At 41.5% G+C, this 13753-nt stretch overlaps 1 protein-coding gene across 2 annotated transcripts in view; it reads left to right on the plus strand.

The window, feature by feature from the left end:
- The first annotated feature begins 6691 nt into the window (after positions 1-6691).
- The window catches only part of PLS1 (plastin 1), a 99036-nt gene continuing 91974 nt past the window's right edge, over positions 6692-13753 (plus strand). The window contains exon 1 of one of the 2 annotated variants that reach the window (XM_033125535.1): positions 6692-6893. The gene's annotated coding sequence lies outside the window, so the exon portion shown is untranslated. The remainder of the gene's footprint in view (positions 6894-13753) is intronic. The other variant, XM_033125545.1, reaches the window with a different exon arrangement.

Here is a 13753-nt window from a genome sequence, read left to right on the forward strand (position 1 = left end):
GGTGAAATGTCTAACTAGTACATTGTTTTGTACACCTGAAACTAATAAAAAAAAGAAAGAAAGAAAGAAACCTCAAAAAATAAAACAAAAACAAAGCCGGTCTGAGAATGTGAAGGCAGTTATTGGAGGTGTTAACCTGCTGCCTGCTCAAACCACCGGTGCTCTGATAATTAACACTTAATCTACCCCCCGGCTCCTGTGTCGGTCTATTTACTGAGCTGCGCAGGCAGCACAGGCCCCAGACATGTTTGGCCCCCGGTTTCACTAATGCTTGAGGGGGAAAATGTTAGGTAAAAGTTAGAAAATATAGGAGGGAGGGGGACCGGAAGTTGCCCATAGTGCCTACAGAAAAATCTCATGACTAGCTTTGATTAACTGAGAGGTTGTCTGGAGCAAGATAAGGATCTGAGTCAACAGACTTCCACCCAGCTTAGGAGGTCCCACCATCCCATGGAAGAGCATGCACCACTTTTCCTGCCAAATCAATGTGTAACTCCCTCACCCCAGCCAGCAAACTGTAAGTCTTCAGGGCAAGGGCTCTCTCTCTCTCTCTCTCTCTCTCTCTCTCTCTCTCTCTCTCTCTCTCTCTCTCTCTCTCTCTCTCTCTCTCCCTCACCTTGGTTAGGCCCATTCTCTTCCCTGTGGGTATCACTAATAAACCATGCTTGCATACTAAAAACAAATAAGTAAATAAAGTGTTCTTCTGTACTTTTTACTAAGAATTTTGTACTGCAGTTTGCTACTATTCATTTTCTTATTTACTGATCATTTTTGAGTAAGGAGATTTCTTTCCCAGATGGATAGTGCGTTTGTCAGGATTAAAGTTCCTTTTGCTGGTTTAAAAATAAAGAGGTTTCTTAAGAGGTACAGATAATATACAGACTCATTGGGAGACACAGACTTTATCATGATCTTCCAAGAATTCCCCAAATTACCTCTCTCAAGGCAATTGTTAACTCTGAAAGAATCAGGAAACTGCCAAGAGACGATCATGCCTTGCCTCTTTCCTCATGCAATTCAATTTGCACCCAAGTTTTACTGACTTGGTGGACCTAGATCACATCTGGAACCATGACTGCAAGTGAATCCAGGAATGCGGTTTCTGGCTTTCCAGGAAGGCATCCAAGGAGAGAGATGGGGCCATCCATGGTAGTATCTGTTCCTGACTAGTCCATAATTTTCCCATTATTTGGATATGCCATCATTTTTCATAAATACAGGTTTCCCTTGCTATTCAAAAGTAGAGGCTTCCCATGAAACCTTTCATAAATTAAAATGGCATAAAGCAAAGACCACTAGTTTATAAGGAAAAATGTTTTTGAGCATTCCCAGATCCCAAAAATAACCTTCCAAATCATACCAAATATGATGAATTACATCCAGTTTTACTCTAAATGTAACACCTTTATACACTCTCAGGCTTTTCTGATACTTTAGAACAATTTTGCTAATCATGCAGAAAATAAACTGAGATAAAGCACAGATGCTCATGGACGTTGTTCAGAGCTCTGGCGGCTTGATACTGAGATGCTGAGTGTGCTTCCAGGGGAGGAGTGTGGCAGGGCCCCTCACTGCTCAGCGTGTACATTGCCTGTACAACAGCATTGCCTGTACAACGGCTCGCTGCCAAACAAACGCTGGACACTACTTTTGCTTTTCATCTTTTTTCCTAAAAACAAAATTCTTCTTCAGATTTCTTTTAGTTAGCGAAAACAGGTACTAATGTAGGTCTTCCATAAATGCAAAGTGGGATAATGTGAACTTTTCAAAAGGGGGGATACCTGTAATAATATAGACAAAAAGATATTCAGGGACAATGAATAGCCTCTGCCTCACTCTACAGTTCTTTTCCCACTTCCCATTGGTTTCAGTTAATGTTGCACATTTTACTTTTTTTAAATAAGGATGGGAAGGGTGTGGGAGGGGGAGGGTGGAGGATATAGTAAGTTGCCCCACATCATCCTTCCAATGCCCTATAGACCACTTTCTCCCCAGTGCCTGTTAGGCTGACTTCATTCTGGGAATGAAGTTCCTAATAGTGAGCAAGTTCCTAATGGCTCACCATCTTTCTCTAAGAACAGACATAAATCTAGACCATGCATTTAGTTTTTTATCTCAGTCATCAAAATTGTAAGTTCCCAAATATCTAGTTAAATTTTCTGTACATATATCTTCCCATGTTTCTCTGAAGGTATTAATTACGTATACTTTTTAAATGTCTTCTTTTGATTGTTCTCTAGCTGTTTTCTCTACTAACATTACTTGTAGAAACGGTGCCTCTCTTGTGGTGATTTTTTTCCCCAAATGTGTGATAATGTTTAGTTACCTGTTCAATTTTGTATTTTAGAATCTCTATTCACTTTGCGTTTTAACTGTAGCCATCCTCTGCCGCTTTGGGGTAAGTAACAGCACCCAACAGTCTAGGGTGTGTTAGAGGCTCATCCTCAAGGTGCCATTCTTGAAAGGGCCACAGTTTAGAACCAGCTGGGAAGGAGAGAGTTGTTGGCTAGCCCCGGCCACGCTAAAGCTCTTTCCCCAAGTACTCTGACCAGCACCTCAGTGCCCGCTGCCCACTTCTCGGTCTGTTAACTGTGAGTTTGCACACCCTTCCCCAAATGCTCCTTCCTTTCCCTTAGCCACCTCCACTGTGTGATTTGAGCTGAACTTTCCTTCCATTTTGTTTTTCTGAGATGTGATCCTATCTGTATTCTGTCTTTTCTCAGTATTTCTGGTTTGTTGGTGGTTATGCTTGTTTTCCTAGGATATTTTTTTACTTTTAAAAGTTATCTTCTCTATCATTTCATGGGATTTTATGTGGTAGATAGGGTATAGGTTTATGTGCTTGGTTAGCTATTTCGATCCAATATCTATTAAATTGTGTGTGTGTGTGTGTGTGTGTGTATGTGTGTGTGTGAGAGAGAGAGAGAAAGAGAGAGAGCGAGAGACAGAGACAGAGAGACAGAGACAGAGACAGAGAGAGAGGCGGAGATTTTGCCTTATTTTGTTTTCTCATTTCTCAGATTATTCTTTTCTCTTCCAAATGATGTAAATAAAATAAAATAAAGTCAGAGTTGAACTAAATCTTAGCCTTTTTCACCTATATTTCCTTCTCTATTCCCTGTATTCTGGAGAAATGGCTAGAGTAAATAAATTCCCATCATAACTTCCTGGGTTACCCAGTGTCATTCAAAATTTACCCACTTTTCCTGAAATGGGAGGTAAATTTGGTGAGTAGCAGCTAATTAGGATAAGGATGAGGGCTGGGTGGCAATTGGGAGTTGTGGTATAAGCATTTTAGAAACTGTAAGGCTCTGGGGAACTATCACTAACCATTCACAGAGACGCTCTTTATAACCCAGAATGCTTTTTCATTTGTTTGTTACGAGTATGGGATACACATAACTTTGTAGGGGCTGCATGTGATAAATAGCACAAATTGGGAGTTGGACTTGAGTTGGAATCCTGGCTCCACCATTCATTCACTTTCTCTGTTACTTAATATTTCTGAATCTCCACTTTTGTCCTTGTAAGCATTCAACAAGATAAAGAACATGAAGCCCTTGGCGCAGCAGCTAGCACCCAGGAAATATGGAATAGACATTAGAGCTGATGGAGTAGATGGTGATGGTGGTGACCACTGGAGTTCTGCTCTTTATGGTCCCCTTCCCACTCTCAATGAGCCTGGGAAGATAAATTCATAATCCAGAAGGATCATTCCTTGGGAAGTGTGAAATCAGCAAAGATTGTATTTATATAAAGTACAGTTTTCTATTTAGTTTTTAGTCTTCACTTAGTTGTATTATGACAAAAATAATATTTTGTGCCTCGCTTTACTTATTTATAAAATGAGGATAACTTAATAGGGTTGCCATGGATACTTAATGAGAAAACATTCTAAAGTGCTTAAAACAGTTATTTGTACATAGCAAGAGCCCAATAATTATTAGTTATGTTATTAATATTTACTATTATTATTATTATATCATTAATATTTTATATAAGCTATAGAAGAGCCAGAAAATTATCTGTATTTCAATTTAAGTTGATTTTATTTTTTTCAACCAACAGTTGGAGCATGATAGGACATAAATTCATATGATAAAGAAAGATTTAAAATTGGGACTATTCTGGAAAAACTGGAACATATGGTCCTTATAAGTAGAGTGTATGCTTTTGATGACCAGAATGCTGGTGCCCCACCAAATACAGCAATTTTCTCTGTGAATTCTTCCCACCTGATGCCATTGCGTTTAAACTATTGCTCTTTTAGTTATCAGTGGAACCCTTTTATCAGATAAAATCTCAGAGGATGTGCAGTATGGAAGTAGCAGTGTGCTGGCTGGATTGGGGTCCTTGACCCAGAGCCTGCTCATTTATCATCTCCATGACACCCCAGGGTCCTGGAAACTCAGTTTGAAAGTCTTATTTCTTGTTAGTGATATAATTAGTTCAGCAGATAATTTTATTTATAATTGTTAAGCACTGGTTGTGCATTTCTAACGATATACTGTATTACTGTTTTATATTTGAGAGGTACTTTTGAGAAATATGTTAGTTTTATCAGCAATTTATAAATCACATCTTGGAGTTGGTTACTTTTAGAGGTGGGTTGTTCCAGACTTTTTGTACTGTTTATTTTCAGCTTCCTCTACAGAGGGTGTTTTTTAAGTTTTTTTTTGCCTCCCCTCCAAATCAGATTAAACCATATTTAGAGTCTACACTTCCCCATGAACTTATCTTGGTCAGTATTCCCCAATACCTAATAGGAGTATTTGATTAATTTTTAAAATCAATTTTATTGGCGAATAATTTATGTAAAATAAATTTAGTAAATTTAAAGTGTACAATTTAGTTTTGACAGTGTATACTCCTGTAAAATCTCTACAACAATCAACAGAAGATTTCCATCATCCCCAAAATATTTTTACCGCCCCTTTACAGCCCATCCCTCCGTCCAGAATATTACTGATCTCCTTTTTGTCACTATCTGTTACTTTGGACTTTATATAAATGGAATCATACATTTGTCTCTGCCATCTTCCAGTCAGCATAATGATTTTGAGATTTATCCATGTTGAAGCCTGTATGAGTAATTATTTTCTTTCTTCTTTTTTGCTGAGTCATATTCCATTGCATAGATGTACCACAATTTGTTTATCCATTAATCTGTTAGTGGACATTGGGTTCCTTCTGGTTTGGGGCTATTCTGAAAAAAAGCTGCTATGAACATTTGTGTTCAAGTTTTTGACTACATGTTTTAATTTCTTTTGGGTAATATTTATGTAAGAAACATCCAAACCTGTAGATAATTTTTTTATAAGAGTTTTTTATAAGAGTTTTATACAAACTAAGGACAATTGCCTCAATTGTTTCAGAGTGACAGTTTTGCCATTTCTTTTATGCATTTAGAGTTAAGGAGGTAATGTAAGGAAGATGATATGAAGGTGGGAGAAAGTAAGGTACAGAATGGTTAACAAGATTGTGCTCCCTTGAAAGTGGTTACTCCTCTGAGGAGTCTCAAAAAGAGGATTTTGCGGGCATTTCAAAAGTGTGTTAAACTAGATGCCTAAGAAAACAGGGCTGGCCTAAGGTGAAGATAAACCTTTTACTAAAGAAGTCATAGGCCTGGGGCGTGACTACCCACCATGACCTGCCCAGTTAGGAATTTATGATAAGGTCACCCTGTGAGGTTAGTTTCTGTCACTGGACTTGTTAGTTTTTTTTACAGAACCCCTTTTTAATCCATAAATGGAATGGCTGGCTTGTATTGCAGATGTGTGTTTAACTTTTTAAGAAACATTTTGTGAGAACTTATATACTCACCCCCTTCTGTGTACCTGGTCTCAGATAAGGATACTAAATCCATTGATTTCTCTAGGTGGAAGGGAGAGAGAAAGCCTTATCCTCCCCAACTTTCCCCCACCTGCTTCCATATTTAATTGCTTATCAACTCCGTTGGGTTCCTAAAATAATTTTGACATCTTTCTTCTCCATCTCTCCTATCATATTGATATCATCTCTGTATTTCTTGGGTATCTATTTTGTACCAAGTACTGTGCTAGGCACTGAGGGGACACACACAGGACTTTGAGTTAAAGGGACAGCAAAATAGGGACCCCTCCTTGTTGCCTGGACAGAGCTGGACTGACCACAATGACAGATTTTGCTACTGCAAACTGTGAGAACTCTTGGGGCTTCATTCCATTTATTTAACTCACATGCTGGAGGAAATATCCCACCTTTGAGTGTGAGCTGTAGTTACTTATTTTTAAAGTAGGTGTGGCTGTGAAATGAAGAGGAAATATTTTGTGAAATCCCAAAAGGAGAAAGCGAGAGAAAACTTGCCTCTTTTCTCTTGATCAGCGGTTCGCAAACGGTGGTACTGGGACTAGTTAGCAGTAGTTTCCCCTGAGAAAATGTTAGAAATGTGAATTGTTGGGCCTCGCTCTAGACCTACTGAATCTGAAACTTTGCATCTGGGATCTGTGTTTTAACAAGCTCTCCTGGTGATTCTGACCCCCCTCAAGTCTGAGGACCACTGTGCTAAGCTCATTCCATGGGCGTATGTGGTCATCTTTTAGGCTGGGAGGAGCATTAAGTCCTAGGTAACTGGGCAGTAGGGAAAACGCCCAGTGTTTTCTCCCGCAGCGCCCATCCTTTCTCCCCCTCGCCTCTCCCAGCACCTGTAAACTCCCACTCACCCGCAGAACCCAGGCTCTTGGACTCGGGTCCTTTCCCTTGGGAGCCGAAGCCAAAACCCGGCCAGTGGATTCAGAGTTTGCTGGCCCGGGTGCCGGCGGAGCATGCGTAGTGGCGTGAGCGCAGCACATAGGCAGGCACGGTGAGGTAGCCGCAGAGCGGACTTGCTGGCGCTGGCAGGACAGTCTCGGCAGGTACCGGGGCGCGGCAGTGGGGTCCCAGAGGGGGGCTGGGCAGATAGGCAGAAAAGAAGGCTTCACTTTGTCGCTGGCGCACAGCGAGCCGCTCGGGGGGAGTCTCTTTGGGTTTCCCTCGCTGGCCAGGCGGCTCCCGCCGAGCTCCCGGCGCGCTCCTGCCCATGCGGGGAGGCTGGAGTGCGGGCTGGTGTTACATCGTGTGTTTACACAGCTTACACAGGCAGCCTGAGAACTGCTTTATGGTTGCTTGCGTGAAGTTAGGCATTTTGTTAACTTTTCTGTTTTCCTCTCTTTTAAACTTTGGGTAACTGCTGCCGAGGCTGTCTGATCCAGCCCGTTTCGCTTAGGTCTGTGACTGCTTATTTGCCTTTGGCCTTTTGGTGCATAGGATCAATAAGGCTGGCGTGAAAGCGCATCCGTGGTTTCTGGTTTGGGTGCCGTTCCTGGAGCACGGGGCCCCAGGATGCGGCATTTAAAAAGTAAACTTTCAGCGAATTTCAGTGCCAAAAACTTGATGCATTTCACTGCATTGTTAAGTAGTGACTTTCTAAAATTTAAGATTACCTACCCCCCCTTACTTTTCTGCATTACTGTTATTTCAGGCCTCATTTGGTGCTATTAAAAGGAAGCAGTCTTTTCGATGAGTAACAGAGTTCTCACTTTTCTCCCTTTATTTACCATGTCCCATCTCATGGCTCATACAAAGATATTTTACCCTGGGGCTGCAGTATTGGTTACAGTCCTAGGAGCCTAAGGCTGAGCTGCACAAATTTCTTGGATAACCTGTGAGCCATAAGCAAAATTTTAGGCCACGGGGCACAGACTGAATATTATTTAGGTAAAGTGTTCAACTTATGGTGTGGGAGTCATATACATAGAAGTAATGAATATAGGAAAAAGAAATGATTAGTTCAGGAACAGAAACCTATATGGAAAGGGAATACAGATACCTGCCTTTCCCTCCACCCCCATGATGAATGTTTTAATGGCAGAAATAATATACAGTTGGTTTCGTGCAGGACTGTAGAGACCTTCGAGGTCACCCAGTTCAGTTGCTTCAGTTTACAAATGAGAAAACTGAGACCAAGGAGGTTAAATGACTTGCTGTGGCCGCTGGAGCCCCTCCGTGACCAGGCGGCGCCAGGGACCCAGGTTTTCTGATTTCCAGGGTTCTTTTTACCATCCCCCTGCTGATACTCTCCTCACAGTTTGGTTAGATTATTAAACTTTTGTTTTCTCTTTTACATCTTTATACTGTGTAGACTGGCTTGAGCAGATGGCTATTCCTGCTCCTTAAGCTGGTAAAGTCCTTTCAAAAATGACCCTCTCACTCAAGCACCACCTAACAATTGGCTGGTCTGGAAACTGCCCTCCTTCCTTGGCTCAGTCACATCGGGCCCTTGGGCTAGAATACCTGTTTACTTCCCTCCCTGTTGAAGTCCTGCTGGAGCTGCAAGAAGTAGCTCAGGTGTGGCCTCTTCCTAGAAGCTTTCCTTGATCACTGTGGCAGGAAGTTGCTCTCCCTCTTCTGAATCCTCTAGCATGTATGACAGCTGTCTGTGCGGCTAATATCCCCGTCTTTAGTGTCCTGAGCTGTTATGTTTTAGCACATGTCTCAACTTCCTGACTGGTGTATAATGTCTTGGAGGTTAAAGTCTATGCCTCAGATATCCCACCCAGCACGAAGCACAGAGTGTGTTCTTAGTCACTGTGTGTGGGAGGAAGTAAAGCAGGGATAGTTTTGATAGTTTTGATGTGGATGTCCTATGGAGGAGGTCGCCTTCGTGCCATAGCAGGACAGTTGTCTAGTCAAACCAGCCTGATGGGCTGATTCTCATATTTTGATGAGCGATCATGCACCAATTAGGGGAGTGCTGGAGTCAGGGGTAAAATCGTAATGGGGGAGTTTTGCCCAAGGCCTGGATTTAAGCGTGCCACTATAAGTGCAGAGTGGAGAGCACAGATTTAGGAGATGGTGTAAAGGAAAAAGCATTTAGTGAAAGACTAGATGCAGAGAAGGAAAGGCATGTTGAAAATGACCCTAGTTTCAGGCTTGGTATGTTGGTAATGGGCTTGTAATGTTGTTTTATCTTCTAACTACCTCCAATGAGGACATTATCTCTTTCTGTTTCTTACAGTTATTGATGTGATTGTCTTATTTCTCATTCTAGATGATAAGCTCTCTGGGGGATTATTTTTAACCCCTCCCAATGTCAGGCACTGTAGCTTGGCAGTATTAGACACGCAGTAGTTATTGCATGAATAAATAGTGTATTTTGACACGGGGAAGGTGGGAATTTAAGAACTTAGAGCTGTAAGGTACCACTTTATCCAGACCATCCCCTCATTATAGAGAGGAAGAACTGAGATATGCGTAACTAAGCTAGTTAGTGGTGTTGCCAGAGCCTCTACTCAAGTTTCCTCACTACTAGCCCCAAGCTGGTTTTATTACTTTTCAAGGCTGCTGGTCCCAAGATGAAGTTGAATTGGCAGCAAGACAATCTGGTTCAAGATGTTTGTGGATCTAAAGCCCTCAGAGAGCGCTCTAAAAGGGGGAACTTGGTGGTCAATGTACATATCGGTGTCACTGGAGAAGATGAGACATGGGATGACTGGCCCATTCAAGTCTGAGTATAGGAAGAGAGCAGGGGTGAGGCTGCGGTTTTGGGGAATCTGCACATGAAGGAGTGAGGAGGAGTCTGGAAAGGTCACAGTAGCTTAGCAGGGGCAGTGGACATAAACAGGTAGGCCCAGAGTCCTTGGACTGAGAATGTATTTGGGAGAGACATTCTATACTACCAGGAGGTGGTGAGTGATGGCTGTGGTGGGTATGACCCAGGTAAGTGGGATTAAGAGAGAGGATTAAGAGAGAGATAGAATTGTGATCAGACTCTACCTGGCAAAACAAGACCGAAGGCAGTGTGTCAGAACTACAAATCCCAGTTCAGGAGGTGGTTTGGAATATTTGTTTACTTGGAACAGACGTTGCAAATAGCTGTTTTACAAATCAAAACACAGCCTTCCCATTGAGCTGCACCCAGACTGCGGGAGCTGTTGGATGGCACATCCTGCCATTGACATTCACATGCAAATTGATCACTGTCTTCAACTGGCAGTAATGCTTGTTCTCATACAAGGATTAAGAAGAGAGAGCAATTGAGCGGAGATACACAGCTTCCTGAAGGGAAGGATAGGGTTGGCCAACTATAGCAGGATTACTTATTTATTTTTTTTATCATGACATTACTCAAAAAAATTGATTGGACAGCCAAATGTAAGATCAGGAGGTATGTTGAAGTTAATGTCTCATATACTTGAAAAAAAAAGCCCAAATATTAAAATCTAGAGTTATATACCACAACCCTGTATAAAATGACTATATTATGTAACTTTTTCAAAATAATAACAGTAATATTAGTAACTAGTATTATAGAATGCTTTCCATGGACCGGACACTGTACTTTACAAGAAATATGTCATTTAATCTTTACAAACCGTCCTATGAGATTGGTGCGGTTATTCCCATTTTACAGATGAGAAAACTAAGGCTTAGATCAAATCACATTTCTGAGGTCACACAGTTGACAAGTGGCTGAGCTGAGCTTTGATCCCAAGCCTCCCTGATTTCAGGCACTAAGAGCTTACATAACAATCAAATATTTTAATGCAAAACTTTACCTCTGGTAACCCTGACGGATGCTTAGGCTGTACCCTTTCAGATTTTAGCTGGTGAAACCCAGCATTCTATGAACCATACTTTCATCTGAGAAAAAAACAACAGTGACAAATCTTTCTGCTTTTTGTTTTGTTTTTAAATTATTCCACGCAGTCCTCACCTCCTTTTTATTCTTGAAGCATTCCTGGAGGCAGAGACAGCAGCTCTTTCTCTGGATGTACTGTAAAGCTATTTCTTTCTTTTTTTCTTTCTTTCTTTCTTTCTTTTAGTTAGTTTCAGGTGTACAAAATAATGCAATAGTTAGACATTTCACCCCTCACAAAGTGATAACTCCCCTCCTCCAACTTATTGCCCCTCTGACATTGTATATATATATCTATTGCAATTCCATTGACTCTATTCCCTATGCTGCACTCCATATCCCGTGACTATATTATATGTATATATACACACACACATATATATGTTAAATTATATTTGACATGCAATATTACTCAGCTATAGCTTCAGGTGTACAGCGCAGTGATCAGGCATCTATACCATCCCTGAAGTGGTCTCCCTAATAAGACAAGTGTCCATCTGACACCCTACAAAATCTTTACAACATTATTGATTATATTCCCCAAACTGTCTTTCATATCCCTGTGGCAATATTGTAGTTACCAATTTGTGCTTTCTAATCCCCTCCACTTCTCCTTCATCCTTACCCACTCCCTTCTAGCAACCATCAGTTTTTCCTCCATCTCTCTGAGACTATTTCTATTTACTTTGCTCATTTATTCAGTTCTTTAGGTTCCACATATACGTGAGATCATATGGTATTTGTATTTCTCCAACTGAATTATTTCTCTTAGCATAATGTTCTCTAGGTCCATCCATACCGTTGCAAATGGTAATGTTTCATTCTTCTTTATGGCCAAGTAATACTCCATTGTACAAATGTACCACAGTTTCTTAATCCAGTCGTCTACCGATGAGCATTTCAGTTGTTTCCAAGTCTTGGCTATTGTAAATAACGCTGAAATAAACATAGGGGTGCATATATTTTTTTGAATTAGTGTCTTGGATTTCTCTGGATAGATACCTAAGAGTGGAATTGCTGGGTCATAAGGTAGTTCCATTTCCAGTTTTTTGTGATACCTCCATACTGATTTCCATAGTGGGTGCACCAGTCTGCAATCCCAGCAACAGTGCCCCAGGGATCCCTTTTCACTACAACCTCGCCAGCTCTTGTTGTTTGTTCCGTAAAGCTATTTCTGTTTGCTCCCACCCTCTTTCAGGAGGAACTGGGTGATGGAGGTGAGTTGGGGTGATGGAGTGATGCCTCTGGATTGGGGAGTGGTGCTGGGGAACACTGTGTGTGAGCGAAGGACTCTAGGATGACCAGGTTGGTAAGGATTTTCTCCCATGGGGTAATGGGATCCATGGCTGGACACCGGGGAATAATTGTAGGCCTTGACCTTACCCTGATCTCAGGCCTTTGATTGTGGTCAAACCCCCAGGGAGAATCCAGATCTGAACATGTTCTCCCGGGGTCCTCAAGGTCAGGAAGTTCTGAAGTCAGCATGGACTTGCTGCAGTTGGAGGTGTGTGTGACACATCAGGGAAGGCTCCAGGTCAGACTCGAGTAATACAGAAGCAGGGCCGGCAGGCCCCACGTTTGACCAGTGGAGTTGCCTGTGAGAAAACGTCCCTGTCTGCAACGTCAACCTAATTTCTCTCTCATGGGAGTTTCAAAATGGAATGCAGCTGAGAGCCTCTGCCCCCTCCCTGTGCTGCCTGAGCCTTCTTTCCATTTCCTGTTTCTGCTTCGCCTCCCAGGCTGGTTCTGTGCATTCTCAGGGCCTGTGCTGGGGATGAAAGGAAAGGCCCACCTGTTTCTGGCCTCTACCCACTGCTTGTCTCAACATCCAGGAACTCTTCACATTACTCAGCTCTTTCCTGAACAAAGATCTGAACCAGCATTTTATTCTGAATGATGATGAAAATCGGGGAGCAAGAGAAAGAGGCCTTTGTGGTGCAGACAGGTTTATTGGTTCTGAAATGGTTATACAACTTGATTGCTGCGAGTTTCGCTGACATAGGTCGCTTGAGATGTGAGGCTGTGTTAATTTTGATCATCTTATTTCTCCTCCGTACTGCTGTGCCTGAAAGTTCCTGTTTGCCTTTTTGATGAGAAACATACAGAGTGGATTCTGTAAAAACAAGTTGTTTTTAGTAATACTATGGGCACAGAACGGGCGAGAGTTCGAGGGATGATTCGGAGAGTTTTTCTTTTATTTAAAACTTGTTTCATCAGAATGTATTTTATTTTCTAGTAGAGTTACAGCAAGTTTGTTCACAAAGTCCAGTTGTGAAGGGAACTTTAGACTTTGTAATAAACTACATTTTTATGATTTCCTCTTTGGAGCAATCCAGAGCTATGACTCTAAGAACATTTGCATGACTCACTGCACACAGACATGCCACCTTTAAAAAATCCAGGCTGACCACCAAGAAAACATGAGGAACTGTCTTTTTTGATAGAAAGGTGGATGAAGGTCTCTGTAAGGTGAAAGAAGTTTTGTGGGGGCCGTCTGTGTGATAAAAAATAAAAGGTTTTGGGGAATAGTTGACAGTAGCAACTCAAAATATTAGAGGAAACTAGATTTACTTTATTATTGAGAAATTCAATAAATTAAATTGTTTAAAGCCTCAGTCCCAGGAAAAAACACATTTTTAATAAAAATATGACAAAAACCCCTTCAGTTTGTTGGAGAACCACAAAACGAGAGAGTTTATTATACTAGTGCTGTCAAAACGGAATTGGGATTGAATTTGAGTTTAAAACATTGGTGAATGTGTACAGGAGGTCAGTCATGGTAATTACGCCCTGGGCTCTGGTCTGCTTGTCTAAACCTCCCCAACAGTGAATCCCCTTGTGGGGCCTTCTGTCCTCTGGGAATAAATGAGTAAACCTATCCTCACGGATCACGGTTGTAAAATCCAAAGTGATGCATGACAGACAATCTGTGGCCTAAGACTGATGTTGATCAAGCAATTTGAATGCCTTAGATAGGAAGTACCAGCTGCATTCACACTTGTTCCCATAGCTGGTGCTTAGAATCTAGACTAAATTGTTGAAATAAAACAGAAGCAGGTTCAGAACCAACTCATTTACAATGATCAAATTGTAATGATC

The sequence above is a fragment of the Rhinolophus ferrumequinum genome, chromosome 2 (assembly GCF_004115265.2).
Source record: "Rhinolophus ferrumequinum isolate MPI-CBG mRhiFer1 chromosome 2, mRhiFer1_v1.p, whole genome shotgun sequence".
Lineage (NCBI taxonomy): Eukaryota > Metazoa > Chordata > Mammalia > Chiroptera > Rhinolophidae > Rhinolophus > Rhinolophus ferrumequinum.